Below are 7,853 nucleotides of genomic sequence, written 5' to 3'. Positions count from 1 at the left end.
CTGTCAAGTCGATATTTCACCAGGTTTTACAACAAGTATGTTACTAAACGATTGAAATACTGATTAAATGAAACCGAGTAGAAACCGAAATACATATTATGGTCTGGTTCCATACTACCATACTTCCATTGGCTTATTATGCAATTTACACCATTACACTAATGATTAATTTCCCCATGTCTATACCTACCACCTACAACATTATTGAAATATAACTAGTGAAATAATATGAACTCAAGTTATTGGATTTACCCAAAACACATAATAACAATATCTCACATGGACCATATGTGTGATAATAATTATCAAACTTATACTATAAAATTGTATACAACTGTCCCAACTACAAGAAAAAAAAACCCGATAATTTCTACCTTTATAACCAGAGTCTTTTTCTCTTTCTGCTCACACCTCTCATCTTTCTCCTTGTTCTCTTTCTGCCTCTGTTTTTTTCTCAATAAAACAGAGGACCATAACTTTTTATCTTCACTCTCTTTACATAATCCTAAATGTATAAATGCTTCATGTTCAAACATAAAATGTATTTGCTTTAAACCCCATTTCTTTGGCTGCTTCTAAAACCAAAATCCAATTCCAAATTCCAAAACAAAACAAAACAAAACAGAAAACAGAGTACTCTGTTTTACTCTGTTTTTACTCTGTTTTCTTTGTTGTCATTCTCTTGTGTAAACAAGAAAAACCGAGTAAACGGAGAAGCATTTGACTATGGAGTTTCTTTCAGACCTGTTAGTGGGTTCACAGTATGACATTGGTGGGCATATTATGCTGATCTGGGGTCAAGTCAAGATGTTATTAGTGGTGCCATTTGTGAGAATCTTTATGTATATTAATCTGGTGATGTCGATCATGTTGTTCACGGAAAAGGTTTACATGGCTATTGTGGTTGCGGGTAACAAATTGTTCGGTAAAAAACCCGAACAACGCTACAAATGGGAACCGTTTGAGGATGACCTTGAGTTGGGTAACTCTGTTTACCCTCTTGTTCTTGTTCAAGTAAAGAGAGGTTGTTATTATTATTACTGCTACTACTATTACTGTTATTATTATTATTTTTCCAATTGTGTTTATTATTATTAATTAGTTAATTAATTAATTAAATGTGCACACAGGTTTATCAGCTGTCCATTGGAGCAGCATGTGGGCTGTCATGGCCATCAGATCGTATTGTGATCCAAGTGCTAGATGATTCAACAGATCCATTGGTTAAGGTTGATAAATTACATTTTTTATTTTAGGAAAAAAAAACAGTACATTTTAAGTATCAGGGTTTGAAAAAAAAAAATAGTACAGTTTAAGTAACAGGTTAATTATGAGAATCAAGTAGTGTAATTACATATACAATATAGTGTAATTATAGTGTAGCGTAAATACAACTTAATGTAATTACAGTATAATGTAATTACATAATTACAATACGTGTATATATAATTACACTACTTGTTCTTACAGTTAGTACATTAATTTAATTTGTACGTTAACTATCCTCTAAGTATATAATTATGCATTTTTTATATTATTAGGGTATGGTGGAAATGGAGTGCCAAAGTTGGAAAAGCAAAGGAGTGAGCATACACTATCAAGTTAGGGACAACCGAAAGGGGTACAAAGCCGGGGCACTTAAAGAAGGATTGAAGCATGAGTATGCCAAACAATGTGAGTATGTGGTCATCTTTGATGCTGATTTCCAACCGGAACCTGATTTTCTCATGCAAACTATCCCGTTTCTTCATCATAACGCGGAGCTTGGTCTCGTTCAAGCGCGTTGGAAATTCGGTAAGAATGTATCTCTACAGTTTACTAAAGTTTTGTTTTATGTGAGTTAATATATGTTAGATAGTGCATTAGTTGGATGTCCAAAACAAAAGTCCCAATAGTAGTTATTACAAAGAAGTTTGCTGAAATGGACATGCACATATAATATATTATTTAAAAAGTGTGGAATGTCATACCAAAATTTCCTGAGAACTTAATTGGCAAAGTTTAATAAAAAACATGTGGATCTGTATTACATGGCAGGCTCCGAGTGTAGTGGGGGGTGTCCGCATAATTGGTTGTCAAGATCCTGATAATGATAACATTTTGTTATATTTAATTAGATTAGATATTATTAAATATGTGCATGTGGTTATTATTTTTTACTTTAGGATACTTAGATTTAATATTCATGTTTATTTATAGATTTACAACATATAAGAGAAAATATAAATAATTAGACAAGAATTGATGACATGGCAATTAATATTGTACTTTGTTTTAACGATTAAAGTATATTAAACATGCCTTCGACGGAGTTATAACCCGTGACCTTAAGAAGAGCAACATCTCACTAACACCTAACACCTAACTTCAATGGCTTTGCCGATTTGATCAAATAAAGTAAATGCTCTAATGTATTGAACTAAGCTAATATTCTATTTCATAGAATGATGTGCTGGCATAGTTGACCCTTTTCAAATAAAGTTAACTTTGTCCACAAAGATTACATGATTGAAGAACAAGCTGGGATTTGATTTGAGAACTATAGACCCCAATCAAAACTTAACTTTTTCATTTTTTCAAATAAAGTTCTATAGTGAGAACGATTTATACTATACTTGGATTGGTGTATAATTTATAGACATTGCTTACACTAATATAATAGAAGGGAAACCGTTAACACTTAACACAGTATGTTTCTTTGAAGATTTTTGTTTGTAATTTCGATGTTATCTTTTTTCAACTAAGTGATTTCGTTCAAAAAAAAAAAGGTTATGCATAACCGTGTGAAATCATGTTTTCATTGTGAAATCACTTACATTTTAATATTGTTTGATTGGTATCAAAGTTTTAAAAGCAGTTAAAACTAATATCCAACATAGAATAATAACAGAACATTGTTACTATTTGGTAACTTTTTACGCACTAATAACTACAATTTTGTCTTGAAACTCTTTTTTAAGTCTTACACAACATAAAGGAAGGAACACTTTATATAAACATACATTTGGAATATATTAAATGAATTGTTTTAAACAGCATTAAATGAAATATAAAGAAATATTTGCTAAAAGAATCTGTCATTTAAAGAAATTGAAATATTCAAGCAAATTATAATTTTTAATGCATTTTAGTGAAAAAACATCACAAAGAAATTGAGATCTGTTCACTTTATTTTCATTAAATGAATATTTTTTTTTCTTAACAACTAATGTAACTATGAGATATACATTCATTGAATGCCCTTTAAGTCTATGTAGGAGCAACCCACTTTACCTCTTTTTACTTTATCTTAACAAGAGGAAATTCTTTAACCCTGCCTAACTCTTCCGATTCAACTTAAAAACAATTCTTAAATCATTGTGTGCGAATGTATAGGACATTAAAGCCTATTAACATTAACATATTAGTCTTTAACGTCCCTTGACACATGAAGGGATGGTGTCTCACTCGTTAACATTTGTGAAGTCAAATTTAACACATCATGCATACCATACTACCTTTAACCCGTCTATAATGAGATTTGAACTCTCGATATTTTTATACATGTTATATATCGTTGGTCCAAATGACTTTGGCATCATTAAGACCATTAAACAAGAACATTAAATGATTGATAAGACCGTTAAAAGAGATTTGAAATTATTATTATTATTATCATTATTATTTTCATGATAAAAAGGTACTTGATGTTCGCATGTGCAAAGTGTCATAAACATAGGGACATCTTCGTAAGTCGTGATTGTTCGATGTAAAGTCAAGAGTGAGGGGTCTACAAAATGTGTGGCGGTAATTGCGCATATGGGTTTTTGTTATACTGTCTCTCTTTTTCTTTCTTATTTGTAGACTAGACGAGTGTCCGCGCGATGCAACAGGTCTTTGAACACGAACTCTATTAATCACGTAACAATTATGAGTGTTCATAGTTCGGTTTAAAACCTTGAAACCGTTTAAACTGGTCATGGGCTTGGTTTCACGGCTGGGTTGTTTACTTTCAGTCGTTTTTTTTACTTCCTTTATCCTTTTAAGTATCATATTTTGACTTAGTTGGAATTGATGATACCGTTATATTAATAATCATTTTAAGCAAATTTTATTATCAAAGCTTAAACTCTTAAACCCAACCAGTAACAGTTTGGTTTCAATTTTTAATGGTTTAGTTTTCGTTTAAAAACAATCAAAACCGGCATTGAACACCCCTATGTAACATATTAATTTTTTCAATTGAAAAAATAATAATAATATTATATACAAATTAAAGAGAATAAAATACTCGTTTTTATGGTGCAATATTTTTACAAAAATATTAACGTATGAACAACTTATTGTCGTTTAAAAATCTTGGGTGAGAAGTTGGTTTAAAGTTGAAACTAAAAATATGATATGGTTAAAGATGAGGGGACAAACTTGCAAGTTGAGTGAATTATGTTTAAAAGACAAGTTTACCCTTAATTACACATATACTTTATGCTTTTAAGTGTTGTAAATTACTTAAAAATGAGTGTCTTAATTTGCTCATGTTTGGTGTATTATATGTAGTATAGATAGAGCTAAAATGATTAAAAGCATTTTAAATAAAAAAAAAAGTAAAACGACAAAATAAAATGAAGGAAACGTGATCGTGATCTTGATTGTGAATGTGAATGTGAATGTGAATGTGAATGTGAATGACAACTTTATTTATAATTATGTTGGTGCGCACTAAATTATCCCCACATGAACATCTTGAGGTGGTGTTGGTTTTAGACTCTAGTAAGTGGTGGCATAGTTGTAATTCACTAAATTTTTTTAATTTAGTAAGTATGATTAAACAAGTATATATGTTTGATAAAAAATAAATTATATAAATTTATCTTTTTTTTAAATAATTATAATTAGTTTGTTATGTTCTATCATCTCTTCTTTTTGGTACATCTTCTTTTTGGTACACGAGACATACAACTGTGTTATAAACATTAAATATAAAGTAGTTAAACGAGTTATATTAATGATTGATAATTGTGTTAATCATGTTGGCTATGACATATTAAACACATTAATATATTAATATATGTTTTGACGGCCCTACATTTTTTATATGAGGTACCCAACATTGATAAGTTGATTGTTTATATGTGCCCCGGTTGTTGTAAAAGAGGTTTTCTTTTTATTTTATTAAATTTACCATTTTAAGAACATAACATTATTATATTATATAGAAAGATAATAGATCAAGTGAGTTGAAAATAATAAAGTATGATATCATCTTTTGTATATATTTTTTCTTACAGATGACTTCAATTTATTTTTTACCCGAAAACATGTGACTATGTGAGTCAGTCACATGTGAGTTGTAAAACCTGAATTGACAAGGCAGTGAAGGGTGGCCCCCACCAACTAATTAACAATATAATGTTCATACCAACTTTATATAAAAGTAAATAATACAAGTAAACATAAACTGATATGTTTTATTGTGGTGTAATTAATTGATGTTGTAGTGAATTCAAATGATTGCTTAATGACAAGAATGCAAGAGATGTCACTTGACTACCATTTCAAAGTGGAATAAGAATCCGGCTCTATTACTCACGCATTTTTTGGATTCAATGGTAAGCAAACATCTACCAAAAATGTGTGCTTTATATTTAATAACATAAATTATATTTTAAGTTCGACTTTTTTTTAATGGAAATTCAAGTGGTCTTATTGTGTTTTTACTAGGGACTGCCGGAGTTTGGCGGATGGCTGCACTTGATGAGGCGGGGGGATGGAAGGACCGCACCATGGTAGAAGATATGGATTTGGCAGTTCGAGCCACTCTTAAAGGGTGGAAGTTCTTATACATTGGTACACTAATGGTAAATTGGCTTAATTTTCTTAAATACACAATTGTGCGCTCACGCACACACACATAAATGGTAAATTTTTATATTGCAATTTCTACATAAAACTGTTTCCACAAGACAAACCGCGTGACCTCCAGGTCACATGGTTGCAAGTTTACCATCACTCAAAGGTTTTACCTATCTCTCTCTCTCTCTCTCTCTCTCTCACACACACACATATATATATATAGAAAAAAGTTCAAATAAAAATGTCTATGTATTTTAATGTATAGGTTAAAAATGAACTACCAAGTGTACTGAAAGCATACCGTTACCAGCAACACCGTTGGTCTTGCGGTCCTGCTAACCTTTTTAGGAAAATGTTTATCGAAACCATGAGAAATAAGGTATCATTTTAAGCACTGATATTTTTTTTTCTATTTTATTAATTTATTAAAATAGTGGATGTTTTGTGACTTTCTTTTTTACTTGTAACACAGAGAGTGACATGGTGGAAGAAGTTCTATGTGTTGTATAGTTTCTTCTTTGTAAGAAAGATCGTAGCTCATATTGTTACATTCACACTCTATTGTGTTGTGATTCCTCTAACTGTATTAGTACCGGAAGTCGAAATTCCAAGTTGGGGTACAATATATATCCCAACTGTCATTACGCTTTTGAATGCGATTGGAACTCCTAGGTGAAACTTTTACTTCTCTAATCACATGCCTAGCGAGTTTTTACACTAGGAAATAAACAAATATTGTGACTTTCTATTATTTTTGTAGATCTTTCTATTTAGTGGTGTTTTGGGTTCTTTTTGAAAATGTCATGTCCATGCACCGGACTAAGGCGACATTTATCGGACTTTTGGAGACCCAAAGAGTGAATGAGTGGGTCGTCACCGAGAAGCAAGGAGATGCTTCAAAGGCTAAGGCAGCAGCACAACAAAGGCAATCTCGGTTTAAACTTGGTGACAGGTACATTCTACTAAAACTAAGCAACATATATATGCAAACATAGGTTCCATTAACATATTCCTTTTATATCTAGTTATATATGTAATATGTATGTAAACCAAATACTGAGTGGCTACATGAAACAGAATTCTTATGCTAGAGCTTTGTGTGGGGATTGTCATCTTCGGATGTGCTTGCTACGATCTTGCATACGGGAAGTACCACTACTACGTTTACCTTTATCTACAGGCTATAGCCTTCATGACAATGGGTTTCGGTTATATTGGCACTCAAGTCTCCAACTCTTAGCAGACAACGTTCAATTTTCTCATTACTTTCCGATTAGATGCTTGTGCTGCATGCTTCATCATTAGCTATAACACACAAGAGTTGCTTCATAACATTCAACTTTCTTTTGTATATATCCAATAAAAATGAAAATGGAAATTATGCAATAATCTAAGCAAAGAAGAAAAGAGCGTGGCGATGACGAAGGAAGGAAGAAAATGTTTGATTTGGCATATATAGGGCCATAAATGTAATATTAAATTGTTTAGAATTCGTTTTGTATGTAGTATTTTTACTCATGTATGCCTTTGCAAATTTTTGGTTCGAAAAATAATTCTCATTGTAATTATTTGGTTCAAATAATAACGAATTTGATGTTGGTGACCCAACAATGACATCTAATCCATATACTGGTATTGGACCATTGGTCCCTATAATTAAGAAATTAACACCATAAAACTAAATTCGTTGATCAAAGTATAGGCAAACTATACTCTCAATCAGAATCAACATGGCTTCATCTTTATCCTAAAGCATTCAAAAGATTGAGACAACTTATGTCTCATATTTAAGTAATTGGTCCATGGCTCTCTATTTATATTAGGCCCAAACTTAAATGTGTGGGTGGGTGGGTGTTGGGTTGGGGGGGGGGGGGGGGGACCGAAACCCTTAAACCAATTAAATAGGAAAATAAATAAGGCCAAGTAACTAAATAAAAAGTTAGAATTCCCAGACGTAGAACTCTTGAAATAGTCTTTGTTTAAGTTCTTACCGTGGATCGACTATTGTAATTTTCAAATCT

At 31.6% G+C, this 7,853-nt stretch overlaps 1 pseudogene across 1 annotated transcript; it reads left to right on the top strand.

Annotated features, from left to right (window-relative positions):
• The first annotated feature begins 709 nt into the window (after positions 1 to 709).
• LOC143596360 (glucomannan 4-beta-mannosyltransferase 9-like) lies at positions 710 to 7,430 on the top strand (annotated as a pseudogene). Its single transcript, XR_013146695.1, has 9 exons — positions 710 to 1,024; positions 1,129 to 1,229; positions 1,542 to 1,794; positions 5,478 to 5,588; positions 5,701 to 5,837; positions 6,098 to 6,211; positions 6,305 to 6,504; positions 6,593 to 6,784; positions 6,910 to 7,430. The product of XR_013146695.1 is annotated as a glucomannan 4-beta-mannosyltransferase 9-like (transcript).
• The last annotated feature ends 423 nt before the right edge of the window (positions 7,431 to 7,853 follow it).

The sequence above is a fragment of the Bidens hawaiensis genome, unplaced genomic scaffold (genome assembly GCF_021521415.1).
Source record: "Bidens hawaiensis isolate Kalapana, Puna unplaced genomic scaffold, B.hawaiensis_p1.1 tig00046281_1, whole genome shotgun sequence".
Taxonomy (NCBI): domain Eukaryota; kingdom Viridiplantae; phylum Streptophyta; class Magnoliopsida; order Asterales; family Asteraceae; genus Bidens; species Bidens hawaiensis.
Note: the sequence above shows the minus strand (reverse complement) of the source record. Positions and strands in the feature narration are given on the sequence as shown.